We start from the raw sequence: 23,976 nt of genomic DNA, 5'->3' as shown, positions 1-23,976 counted from the left end.
GCAACATATTGCACACCTGACTCACTTACACACGGTGAGACTCGAAAAATGAAGAAGATTTAACAAGTATAATTTATCATCGTACCGACGTATCGACGGCGTTATTATTGTGTATATACTTTAACATCGTAACGTTTTAACAAATAACGAAAATATTTCGTTTCGAAAAATCTTGTTGTAGCTATTTATTAAAAAATATTAAATCGATTTATTTTTATTATTTTTATTATTATTATTATTATTATTATTATTAGGTACTATTAGGAATTATCGAAAAATAATTAAATATACCCGAATTGATATTACCCGAATCATTGAAATTGGCCATTAAAACATTTAACACGTTTGATCCTAATAAATTTATCTAACGTTAACCCAATTCCTAATGACGAATAATAATGTCGATGAGTATCTACGACCAAACGCAGCAAACACGGAAGGTTCGAACGTTTGTAAATTTGCTTGCGGTTTATCATTCGAATGCAACAATAAATGACCTTCGAGATATTCAAGAGACCCTTCGAGCGTAACTGAGTAGTACTTGTAATAGTACTAGTAGTAATAGTAGGGATGGTAATAGTAATGGTAATAGTAATACCAGTCGTAATAGTAGTAGTAGTATATACGTATGTATGTATTTGTTCTCTCTAGTTGAGAACATTACCGTTGCAATTACACTCGAACAAGGTTCGAATCAAATTGACAGGTTCAAACAACTAAGTAAGTAAATTGTTAAGCAGACTAGTAACACTAACTCTTCGACATGCTTTATTCTTCGTTAGATGCGTACACGCGTGTGATCGACACCCTTAACAGCTTTCTCTTTTTCTCTTTTTTACTCTCTTTCTCTCTCTCTCTCTCTCTCTCTCTCTCTCTCTTTCTCGCTATCTATCTGACCTTCCAACCCCTCTTTTAGTAGACCTTGTAAAAGTTATGGACACCGACGTTTTCTTTCCATTCGTTTTTTCCAAGCTGCTGGCCAGCGATTGGAACGATACTAATATTTATGTTTGGTACCGATACATTTCACTCGAGTTATCAATTTTCGTTTTCCTTTTTTTCTTTTTTTTTGGTAAAAATCCATACATGGGAAATAAATGAAACATATATATTTTTATATAATATTTATTAATAGTATAATATTTATTAGTATACATACAGATACTTACACTTTTATCACACGTTTATTCGAAGATCAACAATTAATATTTCGTAAGAATAATTCTATCAATACGTTTCTTATTAAGTATCTCGAAGTTTGTCAGTACGCATATAAAATTTATATATATATATATAATACAAGTTTATTATAAATTAAAAGTATTATTTCTTTTTTTCGTTTTATTATTATCCATTAAAATAATTATTTTTCTATTGGAATTATCGATATATCTTATATTTACTTATATATATGTATATATAAAATATTGATAAATTACAATCAACAATACAACGATGTGCTTTGAATCGTACAATTGAATACTATCTATTATTAATCCTTAACTAGGACATATAAAAAGAAAAAGAAAACGACCTTTTGTTACATGTAAGAGAGAACAAAAAAAATGATAAAGGATAAGCTGGTTAGAATAGAGTGAGATAAGATGAGGTAGGGGGTTGACAGTGAATACGAAAGGGTAAAACACGTTTCACGCACTTGACAACTTTCTCTCTTTTTCTTTCTCTTTCTCTTTCTATTTCTTTTTCTTTTTATCTTTCCCTGTCGCTCTTTCTCGTTCTCTCTTTGTCTAGTTTTTCATTCTCGTTTTCAGAAGCCAGAACTGTGATAACCGGACCCCCAGAGAAATACGTAAGACCGGGAAGTATTCTACAACTTCATTGCGTTATCAAGAAGTCTACTGAGACCCCGTCTTACCTCTTCTGGTACCACAACCATCGAATGATCAACTACGACATCGAACACGGTGTCAACGTCAGCACCGATCTGATTACACGTGAAAGTTGGTTGGAGGTGCCACATGTATCCAACCGACATTCGGGCAACTACACCTGCGAAGCTAGCAACGCATTACCCGCACGTGTATCAGTAATCGTCATCAAAGGCGACAATCCTGCTGCTATGCAGCATAGTTCGACTATTTCCTCCATACTTTATCATAAAACAGTTTTCTTTTCGACATTACTCTTATTAAGAACCCTTTCGTAAATTGTCGTCAAAAGGAGAAAAAAAAAGAAAAAGTAAAAAAAAATTACAAAAACAAAAAAAACACAAAAAAAAAATAAATGTTGCTGTTCGTGTATTACTCTTTTATTAAAAAAAAAAGATATGTCGAAAAGAAAACGACTGATTAATTATTAACAATTACTAACTATACATTACGTTTAGATATAATAATTTCTTATTAAACTATTGAATGTTTTATTAAATTATATATTCCCGTGTTCTTAATTAACGACACATTTAATTCAATAATATATGGATAATAGAGATAATATATATACAATGTCTATCAATACCTTTCACTAATATATATATATATACGTATATATTTATAGTATAAAAGATTTATTTATATACATATATATATATATTTATATTCATATCTATCTATATATATACATATATACAATATATATAAAAACAAAATTTCTCTCACTCATCCGTCAAACATTCTTCTCTCTAATAATTGGAATTAACATTTCGAAAATTTTTCTCAAACTATTTCAAAGAGTAATTTACAAACTGATAATATTAACCGTCTAAAAACTTATTTAATGGCTAACGAAATAACAGAATTTGAAAGAGTTTGAATAATATTATCTTATCTACAGTTGCTAAGTATACGATAATATTAACATAAACTTTTCAAATAAAAATCAATAGGGAACGAAAAAGGATGGGTAAGAGTAGTTGAGTTAGTTGCTAGGTAGTTGAGGGAATCTGTGATTAGCATATGGCGACGAGTGGAGAAGGTTTGCAATTGCTATTCACGATGGAGAAATTCGCATTAGCTACCTATCAACTTAGTCTGAAACTACCTGCCCATCTTCCTACCTGTCTACCTATCAACATAACTATCTACGTACCTATCTATCAACCTATAGAAACACACACACACACACAAACAAACAGAGACACAGGCACACAAGGAGACATATATACAGACGTACAGTCATACAAAAATACAGAAATACAACATATAGACCTACAAACCTACAAACCTACATATCTACACCTACATACCTACAGACATACAGATACATTGACATACATATACACATATATAAATATGTAACATATGTATACATATATATATATACGTATATAGATACGTCTCTATCTCTGTATGCCTGTAGGTAAATACATATGTACATACAGTGTCACGCATTATATACCGAGATAGAAGAATTATCATACGATCCGTCCCCGTAACACTCGGTATGATTAATGGTGATGATCTTGTCGCGATTCTACGCTCGTTACCCCCTACCATAGGATCCTACCATTACCTCTCCCTCTATCCTCTCTAGTAGTCCTTGGTTGGTTCTCCGTAACGAACCATATCGCAACCTCCGCGACTCATTTCGCATTACGTATCTACAAAATTTTGATGTGATATATAACTAGCTGTACAAATGTTCCTGTCAGTATCGAGCTTCGACCATTATTTTCAAGTTTAATTTTTAAAGTCGAGCTTTTTTTTAACCTAACATTGATTTACATCGAAGAAAGAATAGTTAGATTATTACATTTATATCCTTATTTTATTTATTCTATGTTACTTTTTATTTATTTCAAATGTTCGTTCCAACGATATTATCGCTCGTCCCATATTTCCTTCTCAAAAAAAAAAAGGAAAAAATACTTTAACAACAAAAAAATATAGTAACAGTCCAACGTCAACGATATTCATTGAATTACGTGGACGTAATTATCAATGAGAGTGTCACACCATGTGTTCAATAATATTAAAGAGAGTTTTTAAAAGGAAGGAAAAAAAAAAGAAAGAAAAAGAAAAGGAAAAAAGGGATGGAAAACAACAACAACAAAAAATCGTTTTATCTATTCTACTATCGATATATTAGTAATTCTATTTAATTACGTTCTTATTCTAAACTACTAACGTACTATTATTTCTATTCTAATTACTAACATAATCCCGATAAACTCGATTTTATATTTTCTATTTTTATTATTTCTAACATAGAAATGCATATACCGTGATATAGATATATATAAATACGTATCGTTCATCTATTCGTTCGTCCGGCCATTCGTTCGTTCGTTCGTTCGTTCGTTCACATATCATTTATATTTTATAGAATATCGTGGGGGAAAAAAGAAAAAAGAAAAAAAAAAGAGAAAAGTACAAAAAAAAAAAAGAAGAAGGAAAAAGTAACGTTTGTAACGTTAATATCGTTCGGATATTACATACGAATCATTTGTTCCTATAAGTTATTCCATATCAGTTAAGAAAATTGATAAATACACATAATAACACATATGTATGTAGGTATGTACAATCTCTAATAATTACGTTCCCTAATTAACGTCTATAACCATAATTTCATTTTCGATTATGAAAAGAACAGTTTTCTATCCTACCTATATATTAGTTCAATTTATCGGTATAGAATTATTTACCTAATTATAGAATTTACAGATAACATGTTTGTTTGATTGCTATCGAAGACGAACGTTGCAAACGTTGATCGATTAACGCGTCCTATTTGTGGACTAATGCGATAATACGCATTGTTGGCAGAGTGTCATTCCCCTCCCATCTCCGCAACATAATTAATCGCGAAATCGTTCGTTAATTTGATGATCCTTTCTGCAAGTCGTCTCGATATAACTACAATTTTACCAATATAGAATATCTATGATATTTGGGTTAACATCAATACAATTTTCCGTGTTCTAAATGTGTATACGTAAACGTGTATATACCTAAATGTGTGTATATCTATGCATATGTATATATTATGTATGACTGTGCACTCACGCGTCACTAGCATAATCGAGAACAAAGATTACGAGTCGATATTGTTCTCTATTATACTTCGTTTCGAATCTAAGTGCACCTATTCTACAATTTTCAAATTAGCTTAACACGTTCTAATTATTATTTAAACATTTGCAAAGAACTCGAAACGTGATATTACCGAGGATAAAATAAAATTAAAAAAAAATTAGATTAAATTATCTCATCTTTCATTGAACTTGTAGAATAACATACTTGGTAAGCTTTCTTAAAAAGATAATGAAAAAGAAAAAAAAAAGAAGAAAAAAAAAGAAAAGACAAAAAAACAAAAAGAAAATCAACTTCTTGCTATTTCTTTTTGTTTCTAGAATTTCGATTCAAAATTTAAAACGATCTTTAAATTTTTTCTTGAACGGTATTTTTTTTTCTTTTTTTCTTTTTTTCTTTTTTTTTGGGGGGTTACACGTGCTTAACTTCACCACCTATATTTAAAAAAATCCATAACCGCAAAAGCCTTACACGTTTTAATCAATGGCGAAAAGAGATCAAAAATCGATAGACCATTTTTCTTTGAATTTCGTCAGAGTGATCGATATCATTCTCTCTCTCTCTCTCTCTCTCTCGCATACGCCATTTTATTACTTTTTCCGCACTCTGACCGCCGTGCAATTTCATAAAGTTTTTTCTTCATTCCATTTTTTTTTCAGCTTTTTTCGTTTCTTTTTTCTCTTTTTTTTGTTTTTCTTTTTTTCTTTTCATTCCAACTATCAATTAATCTAAAATCGTTATTTCACGTTATACAAAATATAATAAGTGGAAGAAGAGGACAGGAAGAAAAGATCAGAAAAAAGAAGAAAAAAAAACAAGTGGTATACACAAGTACATGTGTTTTACGAGAAACTCGTGTCAATATGTGTTTCTTTTTACTTCGACAACGATTAGACCGAACAAAGGATGAGATAAGAGAGGACGGGAAGAGAATATTAAAAAAAAAAAAAAAAGAGAGAGAAAGATGAAAAATATTAGAAAAAGAAAAAGTGAAAAAGTGAGAGATAAATAAAAAGGAAGAAAGAAAAGGAGAGAGAAAGAGAGAGAAACAAACAATTTCGAAAAAAAAAAAGTTTAAAAATACGTCGTCCTTCAACGAAAGATACAATAAGGAAAAGATCGAAAAAAAGAAGGAGAGATAGAAGGACGACGAACAAAATAAAAAAATAACATAAAGGGAGGAAAAGGAAGGGGACAAAAAAAAGGAGAAGAACATGCACTTCAACCTGCTATTATTAGATCAAACAAAATGATGATAATTTCCAAAGACATGGTAGAGAAAAAGAGAGAAAGAAAAAGGGAGAGAGAGAGAGAGAAACAAACAATTTCGAAAAAAAAAAAAGTTTAAAAATACGTCGTCCTTCAACGAAAGATACAATAAGGAAAAGATCGAAAAAAAAGAAGGAGAGATAGAAGGACGACGAACAAAATAAAAAAATAACATAAAGGGAGGGAAAGGAAGAGGACAAAAAAAAGGAGAATAAAAAGGAGAAGAACATGCACTTCAACCTGCTATTATTAGATCAAACAAAATGATGATAATTTCCAAAGACATGGTAGAGAAAAAAAGAGAAAGAAAAAGGGAGAGAGAGAGAAACAAACAATTTCGAAAAAAAAAAAGTTTAAAAATACGTCGTCCTTCAACGAAAGATACAATAAGGAAAAGATCGAAAAAAAGAAGGAGAGATAGAAGGACGACGAACAAAATAAAAAAATAACATAAAGGGAGGAAAAGGAAGGGGACAAAAAAAAGGAGAAGAACATGCACTTCAACCTGCTATTATTAGATCAAACAAAATGATGATAATTTCCAAAGACATGGTAAAGAGAAAGAGAGGAAGGGAAAAGGAGAAAAACAAAGAGGAACATGCATGAGTGCAGTAGTAACGGTCTGAGGACATTATCTTCACGTTATGGTTTACGTTACTATTCCACACTGGCAAGCTTGTTCATAACATTTAAATTAAGGTTTCTATTCAACTCGACTTTCGTTGCAACAGAGGTAGGAATACAACGATGCACTTACTGACAGAAACCTTTTCGTACAAACACAAAGTACTAGTGAAAGAAGAGGATGAGAAGAAGGATGAGGATGAGGATGAGGATGAGGATGAAGATGAGAAAGAGGAGAAGAAGGGGAAGAGAGCAAAGTAGGAGGAGAGCCCTCTTATGGGATTTAAAAGGTTATCGTTTATGTTACACTCGCAGTTCTAAAGCCTTACAGCTTTCATAGAACAAACTATCCCTTTCTCTCTCTCTCTCTCTCTCTTTCTCTCTCCCTATCTCTCTCTCGCTCTCTCTCTGTCTTTCTGTCTCTATGTCTCTGTCTCGCTGTCTGTCTGTCTGTCTGTCTGTTTTTGTCTGTCTCTCTGTCCTCCGTTGCTCTCGAACTAATCCGTCGTGAACCGGCGATGCTCGAATCCGTTATAGCTTCATGCAACCGTCCACGAGAATTAATCCCGTTCCACTAATCACGACTTTGCCGTGATAGTAAAACTTTCATCCCCCGTTTGCTCTATAACCCCAGCATGTTTATATACCCTCAACGAATATACATATCGTCCGACACAATACAGTGGAATTCGTTTAAGAGAATATATATATATATATATATTACATATATATAATATATATATATGTGTGTTCGAAAAAGAAAAAAAAAGAAAAAAAAACACATCGTACTTACGTTTATAATCATATATGAGTAAGTTAATGAGAAAAAAGGACGAGAAAAGGAATAATTCCAAAAAATCAAATTTGCTTACTGACCCTCGTTAAAAACCTTCGTTTTGAATCAAGCACGTTTGTTTTATCTCTCCTATAAAGAAAGAAAAAAATAAAAAAAAAAAAGGGACCTTTTCCTCTTTCTTTTTTCTTTCCCTACCCCACCTTCCACATATCTGTCCACCCCTATCAACGTAAGCGAGAGGATACGTGCGTCCCTTTCGTTTTTTATTTTTTTTTCCTTTCTTTATTTCGTCTTTTCCTCTTTCCTTTTTTATACCATTGTTTAACGAGAGTTCATGTATTACGTGGAATACGTATTTAGTTGTGCTCGTAGGACGATAACGAGATCGAGAGAAGTAAAACCTGGGAACAGAGCGAGGGGTTTGAAAGGAGGAGGGGAAAGGGAATGGAGAGGGAGGATTGAAAGGATTGTACGATCATTTCGTCCTTCAATAAATAGAGGACTATCGGACCAAGCTTTTTCTTTCTTTCTCTCTCTCGCTCTCTCTCTCTCTCTCTTTCTCTCTCTCTTTCTCTTTTTCTCTCTCTCTCTGTCTATCTATCTATCTGTGTCTTTCTCACTCTCGCTAATTCTCACTTTGTCTTTCTCGTTTTTCTATGTGAAATTCTATTATGCAATCCAGAAAGAGAGAATCGAAAAAAAAGAAAGAAAAAAAGCTGCCGTAGGATTTTATATTCGACGATCGTAGCGTTTTTTCTTTTGATCTTTTTTTTTTACTGTTCCTTCCTTCTCCTTCTCTCTCTCTCTCTCTCTCTCTCTCCCTCCCACATTTTTTTGAACAAACGAATGAGAGATAGGTCGAACGAGTTACGTTCGAAGACTACTCTACTCGTTTATTCGATAAGTAAATTCTTTCAGGTTTTTCTGCAATCCTTCGGATTAAATATAATCCTAGGAAATAATATTTTCCTTAATTCTAATTACCTTTATCTGGTGAAACAACACCGAAATAAAGTCTATGATATTGTTCATTCTCTCTTACATTCTTACCACATAGCTATCATTTTCTCATTCTTCTTTCATTCCTATTCTTTCATTCGCTTTTTTTCAATCTTTCTATTTCTCTACCTTTCATTCCTTCGATACACAACCTTCTATTGAAATCTTGATCGTATTGACAAATATTTTAATGATTCTTTTTCAACTCATTTATATGCTTTTTCTATTTGTCTATCTTTCTTTCTCTTTCTCTACCCCTCTTTCTTTCGATACTGTGTATATATATATATATATATATATATATATATATATATATATATATATATATTATATACACACATACATACAAAACACACACACACACACGTACACAAATGTATGTAATTATTGAAAGCTGGAATAAATCGGTAGAAAATAAAATGAATTCGTTCGCTCGTTACGTTATTACACTTATCGGCCAATTTATAACAAATTTCATTATTCGCTCCGTGTCGAGATTTATTCCGTTAGTATATCGATATTGCGATTTATCGAGGTTACGCATCATCGAATTTATAAACGACGGTAGAACGACGCGTACGCTTATACTTTTTCTATTGTATTTATAAACATAACATGTGTATAGTATTATATATATATGTATATTTGCACGTATATATAATACTTCTCAGTGGATTTTCGTTTTGTTTTTTTTCACAATGAATTCATTCTCTCGTTTACACGAGTACTTTCTCTCTCTCTCTCTCTCGCGCTCTTTGTCGTTCTTTCTTTCTTTTCCTATCTTTTTCTCTCTCACACGTTATTGTGATTTTCAATAATTACATACACTGTTTTACCGGAAAATAACAATATCGACAAATAAGAGAAATCATCGTAAAAGTGTTTAATTTTGGTTTACGTTAAATTACTTCGAATTATTATTTACGATCTGATCTTCGCGAGCAAATTAGTCATATAATTTTAATCAATATATACATTTGTGTGTTATTATCGAAAAATAATAATGTTTCAATTGCTGTGTTAAGACAAAGCGTTGAATAAATTATTTCGAATACGTTTACGTCGTACGAAGCGACCCAAGTAAAATATCCAACCATATTGCAAATATTTTATTATTTATATTATGGTATGGAACGATGTGTATTATAAAAAGAAAGAAAGAAAAATTCACGAACTTGGGTTACTTTTACCGATTCATATCTCGATTGAAAAATTATTATTTAAAAGTATCACGGATAATAAGTAAAAAAAGGATACACACGCAAAGATATATAAAAAATAAAAGAAATAAAAAATTCATGGAAAACGGGAAATACAGTATACAGAATCTAGGTCGCTATTTATTCTATCGGTGTTTTCAAACATTTAATCAATATTTTAAATGAACTCGGTCGATATTCGTAATAAAATATGTCAATACCTAATTCTTCATTCGATTCTAATACTTAATTATTTATACTCATCAAAAAATATTCATACGTACGTACATACATACATACATTCGTACATACATTCATACATACATACATACATATACCTATACCAATCATTTATTTAAAAAAATACTTGAATGCAATTAATTAATAAGTATAATGAACAAATGAATAAAAAAGAAAGATTCGATTCGAAAAATATATATATATAACATATATATATATATTGTTTTATAATTCTTATATATCATCTCAAATAATTCATCGTTAATATTCATGTCCTACATTTACATGATACCGAATATACATAGATACGTATATTCAATGAAACGTTAATAGCAACCATTCGAATAATACGGTGAAATGGTACTTCAAATAATACGTAACGGGAATTAATTATACCACTGCGGTGTTTGAAATTGTTCGGACGTTTTCATCTTTTAAACACCTTCAAACTCTACCACAATATTAACAAGAGACATTGCGAAAGACATAAACGTTAATTGTCGATTATCTTCTAACATTGCGTTACGCGAATTAATATTTTACGAATTATACGAATTGAACTATTAATTTTATAGTTTTTTCCTTTTTTAATTATTAATCTACAACAACCGACCGTAATATCTTGTTCCTATTGGGCAAACGTTAGTAATAAAAGGAAAACCGTCTCTAAGCAATTAACGCAATGTCTTGAACGGACTCTCCGTGAGAAATTTCTCAAGATTTAATTCGATGACGTCACTCGATCTTGTTGTAAAACCCATTCTAGAAAATGTATTAAACTTAGTGCCTGTGGCACTATCATCAACTATTTAATTTCTTCAAACGTCCGTTCTAATGTACATTGATTGTGGACAGTTTCGAAAATTTAATATATCATCATGGATAATTTTTATCATAATTTATAATTTATATATTTCCTTTTCTTTTTCTTCTTATGATATAATAGAAATAATTAATAAATTATTATTTTCTCATACATTGCATCTATGTATATTCGAGGACATGAATTAACGTATACGGTATAAATAATAGTATATTTTCAATGTTCTACTTTTGATCGATATATATGGAAATATGAATATATTTTCATATAATCGATATATATATATATATAAAATTAAATATTCATAATACTACCAATAAAAAAGAAGAAAAAAAAATCAAAGCTATCTCTTTCTCTCTCTGTCTCTCTCTTTCTCTCTATCTATGTGTCTCTCTCTCTCTCTCTCTCTCTCTCTCTCTCTCTTTCTGTCTCTCTTTTCTTTTTACTTTCTTGCTTCCACCTTTTTTTTCTTTTTTTAATTCAATGAAAGATATTGTACAAATCGCGCTCACAGAGAGAACATGGATAGGAGAAATTGTGGGAGGACAGAGAGTGTTGGTTACGATTTAAGCCCGTTCCGTTTCTCTTGTCGGAGAAACTGTCCCACTTCCCGATATGCGCTAAAACGAGACGTGACCGTACTATCTATGTTTACGTGTCTAGAAGCATAATTTGGTGGATGCTTCGGAGGATTCTCTTCGGAGACATAGAAAATCCGTAGACCGAATAGATTTTCAGAGGATTGCGGTGGTCGGCGCATTGGTCCACCTAAAATTGTTCCCTGCTTGGTACTAGCAATCAGTGTGTCTACTACTGCTACTGGTTTGGTCTACTAGTGCTGTTATTACTGCTACTACTGCTACTACTGCTACTACTACTCTAACTACTACTACTATTTTCCTACTACTCCTGCTGCTGCTGCTATCGCTTTTGAGGTTTAGAAATTCATGTACCACTCGTTAATACCGTCTATCGAACCGTGAAATATTCCTAGATTGTCGTCATTAATTTAACTGGATGTAAATGATCTAATCCTTAACACTTCTTTTTCAAACTTCACTGACTTGATCACTTACTTAATTCGTTCGTACTTTCGTTCGTTTCTTTCTCCCTCCCTTTCTTCTTTCTTAAACTAATCTACCATTTTAATTCAGAGAACGGAACTTAACGAGAAGCAAATCCTAAAGGCATTAAATATGGCCGACATAAACGTGCATTAGATATGCACATCTTCGATAAGAATTAGAAACGATCTTGTGGTCAATAGAAACGACCTCCACTACCATACAGTACCATCGCCAATACCATCATCAACCACCATCATCACCACCACCGATATATCCATTTGGACGATTTCCTCATCCGAAAGGGATAAAGAGAAAGAGAAATAGAGATAGAAAGAGAGAGAGAAAAATCGGATTTTCCTCCCCCAGAGAATGATGTTCGTATTCAAATTTTATGTAAGTACTTCATGTTCGATTGATCAATTCCACTACTATTACGAATTAAACTAATCGCCTTATACTATCATCGTGTAACTCGTTTATACATATATATATATACGTGTGTGTGTTTATATTAATTCAAATCGTATAAAACTTTTTAAGTGTTTATTAATGTTATCGTTAGACGATTTCTATTTTAATTTATTTTCACCTTTAATTTTTTAACTCTCTCTCTCTCTCTTTTCGAATTTAGTTTCTCTTCAACTATCTCTTTCCCTCTCCTCTCTCTCACTCTCTCTCTCTCTTTCTCTCTCTCTCTCTCACTCTATCTCTCTCTCTCTCTCTTTCTAACCGTCCATCTGTCCTAGTTCTTTCTGATTTAATATCTACTTCACTTTCAACTTGCTCCGTTACTTCTCACCTTCGTTTTTTAATTATTTTCTACGTTTCTACGACGCGCTCTCTCTCTCTCTCTCTCTCTCTCTCTCTCTCTTTCCATCCCTGTTATTCTCTCTCATTTGAACTTATAATCAAATCGCTGAGAAATATTTAATCAAGAAAATTCAAGAGTACGTCAAGTCGAGACCAAGTTTCATAAATGGAAAATTCAACTGAGTAACAAAGATTTCCAAAGTACTTAACTTAATATTTTTGTTAAACGCACTTCAATAATATTCACAAGTCAAATTTACAAGTGTATAATAAATTGATTATTAATTTTAATCAACGATTTTAATTGCTCGTATGCTTCGAACAAAAAATTTTCCCATTGAAAATATCAATAAAATTTGGCCTTTCTAAAAATCAATACGAGAAATTGCTATTATTATGAACACGTTGTAAACTTGCTCGTTCGTTATCGCATTTTTTATTTTTTTATTTCTTTTCTTTTTTTTCTATTTTTTTTTATTTTCTTTTTTTCTATTTTTTTTTTTCTTTTCTTTTCCTTTCTGTTTTTTTTTTCTTTTTTTTCTTTTTCTATTTTTTTTTTGTTTTTCTTTTATTAAATATTTATACTATCCGTATTATGAATGGGGGCTTCAATATATTTCTCGTGAAATATCGTTTTGGTTGCACGAGTCTTTCTTTTTTTTTTTTTCTTTTCTTTTCTGTTTATATCAAGAACAAAAGCAAAGGGAGAAACAAAAACGAGAAAAAGGAAAAATTTCGTGTCTTTACAATGAAAACAGTGAACGTAAACGGAATCAAAATACAATTCGCGTTTCGTAACGAAAATAAAATCTTATCCGTATCGAATATCATTGAAATGAAATGATGCATTTTCGTTTGTTATACATACATATTGTTATATAACGTTTGTTATATGTATATATATTTACATATATATTCGTGATAAAACGATATTATTTTCAATGTAAAACATTCATAGTTAGAATCAAAAAATAAAATTAACGTTATTGAATATGATCATTACGTCCTATCTATAAATCTTCATTATTGTGATAACTATTATTTGATACAATATTTGTTATAATATTAAAAGAAGAAAAAAAGAAAACCAAAAAAAAGTTACAAGCAACGAAAGACGACTAATACCGAAATAGCTGAACAAACGAAAATACTTTCTTCTTTTTTTTTTTTAATATATATTAACGTTGATATTTATTTTATAATATCGTTTCGATCCCTTTGCTTTTGACCAAATTTCATTTCTTAACTATTAGTAAAAATTATACGTATCGGAAAAACTGTTTTTACAAATAACCTTTTTGCGTGTTGGGTTTATACAGTGTACATACGGGAAACGTTCACTACGTCTACAGGATGGATCAAAAATTCTCGACTACGTCGAAAATATTTGAACGATTATTATAAAAAAAAAAAAATCGTTTAACTGACTTCCGAAATTTTACCCAGTTAATTAATAAAACTATTAAGACTAACTTACTACTCTTTGCAATAGAGTTTTTTAAAAGTCATTGAAAAAGTATAATTTTTATAATATATAGTTTTTAAAACTTTTGGATTACCCTATATATGAACCTTTATCTAAATCGCTTTTTCTCTTTTCTCTTTATTTCTTTCTCTCCCTTTCTCTCTCTCTCTCTCTCTCTCTCTCTCTCTCTCTCTCTCTCTCTCTCTCTCTTCCTCTCTCTCTATATTCGTTCTCGTAATTATTACCATCGCGAAAGTATTTCACGCACATGCGATTAAAAATTATTCGAATTACAAATAAAGTATCCTCGAGCATTGTAAATGAATCAATTTATCGGAAAACATCTTTCCCAGTATTTATTTAACAAATTATTATATCCTCGAACATTTCGAAACGAAAAAAGAAATTATTTATTTATTTTTCTATCTCTCTCTCTCTCTCTCTCTCTCTCTCTCTCTCTCTCTCTCTCTAATAATAATAATAATAATAACAATAATAACAATAATAGAGATAAATAAAAAAAGAGAAAAAGAAAAGAATAGTTACTTTTCAAGTTATTTTCACGAAAATTCTTTTTTTCGGAAATGATCGCGATCGTTCATAATGAAAAAAATTATACCGAAGCACCTAAATATGCGGGATAAATAAAGGAGAAATTTCATAAATTATTCAGATGTATATACATATATATATATATATATATATATATGTGTGTGTGTACGTGTGTCTATAGGTGGTTGTAGATATAGGTTGATAAGCGATACCATCGAAATTAACCTGCGATGGAAAAGCGAGAGCACTTTGTTCTGGTAGTATACATACGAACAATGGCGCTGCAAAGGTCTGTCAAGAGCACAACGTGCTACCAAATAACTGGTATTAACGTTTCATGTAGTAATACATCTATATCTTTCTCTCTCAAACACACTCATTCTCTGTCTCTTCTTCTCACTTCCTCTCTCTCTCTCTCTCTCTCTCTCTCCATCGTTTTTTCTCTCTTTTTTATCTCTTTCTCTCTCTCTCTCCCTCGTTATTTTTCATGCTTTTTTTCTTTTTTTATTTTCTTTTTCTCATTTTTGTTATTTATTTCCCCTCACTCTCTCTCTCCATTTTTTATTTTTTTTTTATTTTTTGTTCATTTTTTTGTTTTCTTCTTCTAATTCATCACCACGCGTTTTTCGTGACACTTCACACGTACCTACAACGGAAAAATTGCAATTCTCTTTACGTGGCGCGTAGACACCTCTGTCACACGGAGACAAAATGTAACAACGTTACGTTTCATATTAAAATCATCTTTACGCCAGCTAGGTACTATGTAGCCGTGTCTACCTACGAACTCTGTCCGTCCTTCTGTTTGTCCGTCTGTCTGTCTGCATATGTATGCACAAGTTTATACGTAAATGTGCGTACGTGCGTTCGTGCGTACGTGCGTTCGTGCGTACGTTCGTGCATGTGTGTGCGTATGGGCATACGTATATACAAGAACGACGACTGATTGGACTATATTATATTTTTTTACGCGTACCAAGCGATAAAAGGAAGAGTAGTAAATGAATTTTTAGAGTACTATTTTTAACGAGTACTGATGGCATTGCCTATTTTGAAATAATTTCAGATTCTTAATTAGATCTGTTGGAGATCTATCTTCAAAAATCATTATTATCGTCGTTCGATGAAAAATTTAAAAGAAAGAAGATAAGATTAGAATTAAAATTATAAAATGAAAAAAAAAAAAAACAGAGATTTCAGAAGGAATAAATGCTTTCGAAGAATTTTTGGTGAGATAAATTATTCGAGAATTTTAGGATTTATTTGAAAAGAAAAGAGAGAAAAAGAGAGAGAGAAAAAGTTGTTTTTTAAAATAACGATCAACACACACACACACACACATTTCTCGAACCTATCGATAACATATCGTTGTTATGCCGTATGTATACAAACGTGTATACCATGTTATCGTAATGACCATTCCCATAGGTTCCTGTTGCTCGATTTGTTCGAATGTTTATGCAAGCACGAACGCATGATCGATCGTTCCCATGAGTGCACGGAATCAAAGTGTTCGACGCGGTGTTAAAGTCAATTTGTTCTATTTTTTCTAACGATTTTTTTCTTTTTTTATTTCTTTTCTTTTGTTTCTCCCTTTTTTTTCTTTCTTCCTTTTCAAACGCGACTTCGACTCGACGAATTTTTATTAAAATCAATCGTTAAAAATGTAGGACGTATATAAAGAATCAGTTTTGTTTCTCATTAGTGAGTTTAAGAAAAGAGAAAAAAATTATTTCTTCTTATAAAACAACAATTCTACCTGATGAAGAAGTATAATCAAGTGTATAAATCGATATAATCAATTCTATATAATCAATCAAATAGATCGAAATGAACGAAGAAGAGAAAGAAAAACAAAATGGTATCTCGATGATCCGAGAAATGTACATACGTAAATGTATCTGTATAACGTAGTAGATAAATAGTGCACAGACATACATTCCTTTCATTTTGAACGTATCATTCTGCGTTCTTGCATTCTAACATTTCCGCGTTCTTTTGTAGTTAAACGAAACCACCACCGACAAATCCAAATTTTATCGTGATAAGGTGTGGGTATGAAATAAAGAAAAAAAAAGAAAAAAGAAATGAAATGAAAAAAAAAGGAAATAAAAATATGGAGCATATGGTATCCGCTTAATATAAAATATCCAATATAAAAAAATATATCGGAATCCTACGATAACATCGCACATGTATATCTCGATTTTAACGAGATTCACGAAACTTTACACCCACGGCTCAAATTGAATTGGACTCTGCGAACATGTTCACCTATCTTTTCATTCAATTATAACCGATGGCACATATCGCGCGTCATTGCGTTATTACTTTGTAAAACGAGTCATTGACCAGCGCTCCAGAATATTATATCTATCCCTCTAATTAATTACGTATTACAAGCGGTAAAATGATGAATTTCGAGTTTAGAGGCTCCCGAAAACTCGGTTCGATCGTTTATTGCGTTTATTGACGCAACCAGCGTCAAAGTATAGCCTATGGCTTTTGAACCAATACCTTTGATGTGGAATACCATGTTCTCTCATATAACATTATTATATTAATCAAGCTTCGTTCAATAACCGTCCGTTATATATATATATATATATATATATATATATATATATATATGTATGTATGTATGTATGTATTTATATATATGTATGTGTGTATGTGTGATGTTTAAAAAATATTTTGTCCTTGTTCGTTATACTCTATTATTGTGATATATTATCATCGAAATATTTTATAGTTAAATAACCAAACAGTGTGAATGATACTTCACGTGGATTTGTTTTTTTTTTTTTTTAATTTACCGATCGTTTAACGTCGATCTTAAGAAATTTATTAAAAACAAAACAAAACAATTATGTTCGATTGAACGAAAATTGGAAAAAACGTAATTAATTTTTAATTGCGTTATATCAGTTATGAAAAAAATAGTTTTTTACGATTCTAATATTTCTTTTTCTTCAACCGATAAGGGCGATCTATTGATATGAAATTAATTTTCCATTTGCAACTAACGAGTGAAAACAATTTAAGGAATTAATATCGGTACATTCAATTTTTAATGATACAAACTGAACAGACATTCCAAGTTATAGTATACGAAAGCGGAATTCATTCGTTCGTGGTTCATGACTCGCGATTCACCCGTTATATTGCTTTTCTCTTAATACGAGTAAAAAAAGAAAAATAATGATTATTTTTTCCTATTATATCACGATATAAGTTAGTTATATAATAGATCTTTCTAACAAATTAATAATTCGTCGTTTACTCTTTCTTGACCGATACGTTAAAAAATAATATTTTTCATAATTCGTTCGTTACTCTTATTAATTAATAATAAATATTTGACAAAATCATCTAGAGCCAATATACACAGCCACACACATAAAACTGAACATATAAAAATTAATTCATATATTAAAATAAATATTTTGATCGATATAAATAATTAAATATCAGATATAATAACATTATTACATTCGGGTTACACGTCATTTATGTATTACATACTGATATATTTTATTTAAAAATATCGACCAAATTGCTATACATTTTTTAAAATACCATTCAAATATTTAACGATATCGACCGTTAGTAAATAACAAATCTCTTTATCGAAATATGTGATTTTTAACGATGAACATATATACATAGTTTTACGTACGCATATATAAAAAATAACGTATAATAATGATAAAAATGTATGGATAAGTTCATTCGTAAAGTCGAGTGAGAATATTTATAAAGTCGTGCATGAACTCGGTAGTTGCATTCATACGGTTCATAAATCGACGAACGCTGCTGTCCTCAACGCGCGTTTTCATTCCTCTACCCGTTGCCGTGCCAACGTAGTCGCGTAGAAATATTTTAACCTCCCCGTAATCCCACTCCCACTCCCACTCCCACTCCCACTCCCACTCCCACTCCTACTCCTACTCCCATTCCCACTCCCACTTCTATTTCTACTCCCACTCCCAATACCACTCCCAATCCCACTCCTACTCTCACTCCCAATCCCACCCCTACTCCCATTCCCACTCCCACTATTACTCCCAACCAACCCCATCCCACTTCCACTTCCACCTCCATCCCTACATTACCCTCCACACATCTCCATCCCCACCCACATCCCCATCCTCACTCAGTCTCGCTCCTATCCTTTCATAAGTACTTGCTTTTAGCGAGACGCATGCGATTCGTTTTCTTCGCACCGCGAAATTCTTCATCCTCCAACGAAACTCAATATATGTCGTACTAATCTATCTTACGTCTTTCGTTCCACGCACGCGTAAGGAGATTAAAGAGGAAAAAAGAAAATGAAAAAAAAAAGTGGAAAGAAAAAAGGAAGAAGAAGGAAGCGAGAGAGAGAGAGAGAGAAAAAGGTTGACGAATAAAGATCGGTACTTTGTCGATTTTTAATCAAGCAAAAAAAATGATTGAGAGAGAGTGAGAAAGAAGAGAGAGGTTCATCGTATGTTATATCATGTGCCCTCAGGGGCTACGGTTTTCTCTCTCTCTCTCTCTCTCTCTCTCTCTCTCTCTCTCTCTCTCTTTTTCTCTCTTTCTGATCTTCCATAAAAAAAAAACAAAAAACAAAAAAAAATCAAAAAAAAATCAAAGAACTATGATACGAAGATATATAAAGATTTAAAATAATTAAGAGAGTAAAATACACATGTAAAAAATACACATACGATACTTATATAGGGTCGTACCTTCTAGCATTTCTGTGATATATAAAAAGGAAAAAAACAAATTAATGAATTAAAAAATAAAATTCTTAGATACGAAGGGTTTTATCCGAATTTTGAAGAGCTTATAAGTTTAATGAATATATATGTATATATAGATATATATATATATATATACATAAATATATATAAATATGGGTATATTTGTGTGCATTTGTGTAAATGTGCTTACGTATACATCTATCTATTTCACTATCTACGATATTAAATATTCCTCTGTTCAAGTGATATTTCGAAAGTAACAAAAAAAATATAAAAAAACGGAAAAGGACTAAAAAAAAGAAAGAAAACAAAAAAAAATTACGAAAAAAAAATTACAAAAAGATAAAAAGCGCACGACGCTTTCGTTTTACTAGCGATAAGAGAACGACGAAGATACGAATTTATTGCAATCGCGGGGCCTGAAATTTTGTCGATACGAATTTGGAATATTAGAAAAATGATTGAAGTTCGATAATGGGTCGAACGAGAGATATAACACGATTGAGATTAAAAGTACACTTCAAACAGGATTCATTATTGTGCAATAAGCTCGCGTTATAGCTTAGCTAATGGAAGAAAATTGCAGTAGAATGGGCTGTTCAAAAATTGATGAAACTTAAAAAACGAAGACGTTTTATTTAAAATACAAGATGAGCCAATAACTTTCCTCGGGTGATATTTAAAAATTAATTCACCCTTTTTTCTCGAGACTTTACTACGGACTAATTTTGTTTTCCTTTTTTCTTATTTTCTTTCTTTTCTTTTTTTCTCTTTTATATATATATACACCGTATAAAATTACAAGACCACTTTGGAAAGCTACGATTCTTAACTACAAGCTCAAAATAAAAAGGGAAAAAAAAAAAGACAACATCAACGATAAAGAATAATTGATATTTAAAATCATCTGAAAACTTTTAAGACCCGCCCTTCTATATAAATATTATACATATATAATACATACTTTTTAACTGCATAAATGATAAAAAGAAAAGAAAAGAAAAGAAAAACAATATTCTTCGTCTAATGAATTTACTTATTACGAAAAAGAAGAGAATAAAATAAAATAAAGTAAAGCAAAAAAAAAAAAAAAGAAAAAAAGAAGAAGAAAGAAAAAGTTAAAAATACATTGTAAATACCTATACGTTTTTGATGGCTTATTGTATCAGTATTGTTATTACTTCCGCCATCTTTTATATAAATATTTCTACTATCTTTAATATTCTCTTTCGTATCTCGTCAATCGAAGGTAGAATGCTCGTTGTAATATTTTCCCCCATAAAAAACAAAGCAAGCAAAATAAACAGACAATCAGACAGACGGACAAACAGATACACAGACAGATAAACAGACAGACAGAGAGAGAGAGAGAGAGAGAGAAATAATTATACGAGCACAAAAAAGAAAATTAAGAAGAAGCAGAAGATGGAATTTATAGAAATGAAGAAAGAAACAAAAAATAAAAGAAAGAAAGTAAAACGAATCAATAATCAAGAGCTGGCTGTTAGTCGGTTGAAAATAATATTTTTCTCTTCTTTTCATAAAATCTCTCTCGTTTCTATAAATAGATGCTCTCGCGCGCTCCCGTACGAATTCAGTTTCCCCGTAGACTCGAGAACGAGGAATCAGATGGGAATTTTGCCAATCCACTTCGCGTTCGCCGTCCACGCCCTTAACCATCGGTCAATTCAACATACTTCCATACGTAATTCGAAATGGACTTTCCACACTGACGCGACATACTTTCTACCGACATTCCAGAAATTTCATAGCTATGGAAACTAACGGAAGAGATAGAGAGAAGATATAGATAAAGATAGAAAGATAGAAAGAGAGAGAGAGAGAGAGAGAGATGGATCTGCTTATACCTTAACACGAACGTCGATATTCACCTCTATGTAGTGTCTCTTGTCAAGTTGAAAAAATGATAAAAAAAGAAGAAGAAGAAAAGAAAGAAACGAATCACGTCGTTCTATCCGAGAACAATTTGTTCGTTAATCATTTTGATAATCCAAAAGAGAAAAGAAATATATTGAAATAGAACTTGGATCGCTCTTTCCCTCTCACATTTTTTTTTCTTTTTCTTTTTTTTCTTTTTTTTTTTTAAATTCATAGAAGAAAAAGATCGCAAAAAGAAGTGGATGGCGCATAAAAATTTTCACATAAAAATATTATCTTGAATACCGACCATAAAACAAAACATATATTGTTAATATTGTTATCATAAATATATATATATATAATATATATATATATTGATGATAGCATCTGATAATCTTTTTCTTATTTTTACATAAATCTACATACGTACATCCAGCTAACACGCGAACACATAAACACATATAAATAAATCGAAGTGTAGACATTATTGAAAATAATTTCATGCATTGATACGATCGAGCACTCTCAGAAAGAAAAGATAGAATGTTTTTCGAATCGACAAACGACTTAGTCGTCCTATACAACGATAATATTCTTATCGAGCTTACAATAATTGTCATTCATACGGCCAGAACTCGAATACAAAGCTTCTATAAGTCCGAATAATCGTATATGATTCGACCTATCGCGTTGGAAAATCGCATCTTTTCTGCTTCTCTCTCTCTCTCTCTCTCTCTCTCTCTCTCTCTCTCTCTTTCTCTTTCTCTTTCTCTCTCTCTGTCGTCTCCTCTATTTCCATCTCTCTCTACTGCCCCGCCCATTGATAGTAGTACTACCCCTGCGCGTGGTTGAAATCGCCAATACGTCCTTCTCTTTCTCTCACTCTAGTTCTCTATCTCTCTATCTCTCTCGCTCTCGCTCTATTTTTCTCTCCCTATTTCTCTCTCACTCTCTTTTTCTTTTTCTCTATCTATCTCTCTCTATCTCTGTCTCTCCTTTTCTTTCACTCTCTATTTTTCACCCCGACAGTCTCACTTTCGTTAGCTTTTTTTCTTTCTTTTTTCCTCGTTTTCTTCTTTTTCTTTTTATCTCCTTTCTCTCTCTCTCTCTCTCTCTCTCTCTCTGTCTCTCTCTGTCTCTCTCTCACTCCCTCTCTGCTCTCTTCCAACAATAAAAACCTGCAATAAATATACATACACCTACGGTGGTACTATGTATTATAAAAAATCTCTGCAACAACCTTTCTCCCAACCTTCTATACTGCCACCAACGATCTCCTCCCTCCTACCACCCCACCCACCCGTCGCGCCACCACCACCACCACTGAATACCACATACGGATTCAACTATTTCATTTTTAAAGATCATAATCGAAATAAAATTTTTATCGCAACTTCATTTTTATCGAAAAGGATAAAAATAAAATGAAAGATGGGAAAAGAGAGAAAAGAAGTAGAAAAAATTAAAAAAATACGGGAAACAGGAAGGAACGTTAAAAAAAGGGGAGAAAGAAAATAGGAGAATTACTTGCAAATCCAAAGAAGAGAGAAGCAAATATTTTTAATAATTCGTACATGTCATCCTCTCGAGACGACATTTAAACGATTCATTTAAACGAACGTAGAGAAAACAAATTAAAATAGGGGAGATAGGGAGGTGGTAAGAGTTGGGGTTTGAAGAGAAATAAATATTTCAAATGAATATTTACTGGACGTATAAACGAAGGAATATTCATTTTCATACCCGCGAACGATCTATTCGATATTATGAGTATATGCATACATATATATGTATGTGTGGAATTAACTAACAAACTCTCAATTGATCAATAATTCATTAAAACAGTCGAAGATACTTTTTCGATGTTATAATTTACAAGACGAATATGGCAAAATAATTATTTCGAGATAATCCTATTCGCGTATCAACATATTTTCTTAAATCCATATAAATTCATATAAAATTCGTTCGTAATTAAAAAATTTGAAAAGCAGGATAAAGAATTTGAAGAAAAAGAAAAAAAAGGAAATATATATTTAAAAAAGAAATGAAGGAAAAAACACGAGAGATAGAGCAAATAAAAAATTAGAAGGAAAGAGACCTAATCCGGATACTTCAGTACGTTTTATATTAAAACAAATTATAACGGACGCGTGTATATAAACTCGTATGCAGAAAAATAATTAGAATCTGAATGAATAAACGACGGATTCTTTGGTTTTCGCCACGAAAGTTCGTTAACGTTCTTTTAAAAATGTTTCGTGAGACTGTATATAGTCACCAGACCTAGGGATGTAATCGTAATGGCTCCAACGCGATATAATCGTATTTTCTACTGGAATATAGTATGGCGGTCGTGGTCCAAGAAAAAAAAACGAAAAAATCGCTTTTACCGAAATGATGGTAACAAGCAAAACCTGGCGGGGGTTGGGAGTTGGAGGTTGCAGGTTGAAATTGGGGTTGGAGGTTGGTGTTTTGGGGAGGAATAGTGGGGATGAAAATTGAGAGA

At 31.6% G+C, this 23,976-nt stretch overlaps 1 protein-coding gene and 1 long non-coding RNA gene across 2 annotated transcripts in view; both read left to right on the top strand.

Annotated features, from left to right (window-relative positions):
* The window catches only part of LOC127065160 (acetylcholinesterase-like), a 59,777-nt gene that overhangs the window by 12,155 nt on the left and 23,646 nt on the right, over positions 1-23,976 (top strand). The gene's annotated exons all lie outside the window — the stretch shown is intronic.
* LOC127065188 (uncharacterized) lies at positions 5,761-6,749 on the top strand. The gene is made up of 2 exons (XR_007781964.1): positions 5,761-6,066; positions 6,338-6,749. It is a non-coding gene; the product is annotated as an uncharacterized LOC127065188 (long non-coding RNA).

The sequence above is a fragment of the Vespula vulgaris genome, chromosome 7 (assembly GCF_905475345.1).
Source record: "Vespula vulgaris chromosome 7, iyVesVulg1.1, whole genome shotgun sequence".
Classification (NCBI taxonomy): domain Eukaryota; kingdom Metazoa; phylum Arthropoda; class Insecta; order Hymenoptera; family Vespidae; genus Vespula; species Vespula vulgaris.
This window is presented reverse-complemented; position numbering and strand designations above follow the sequence as displayed.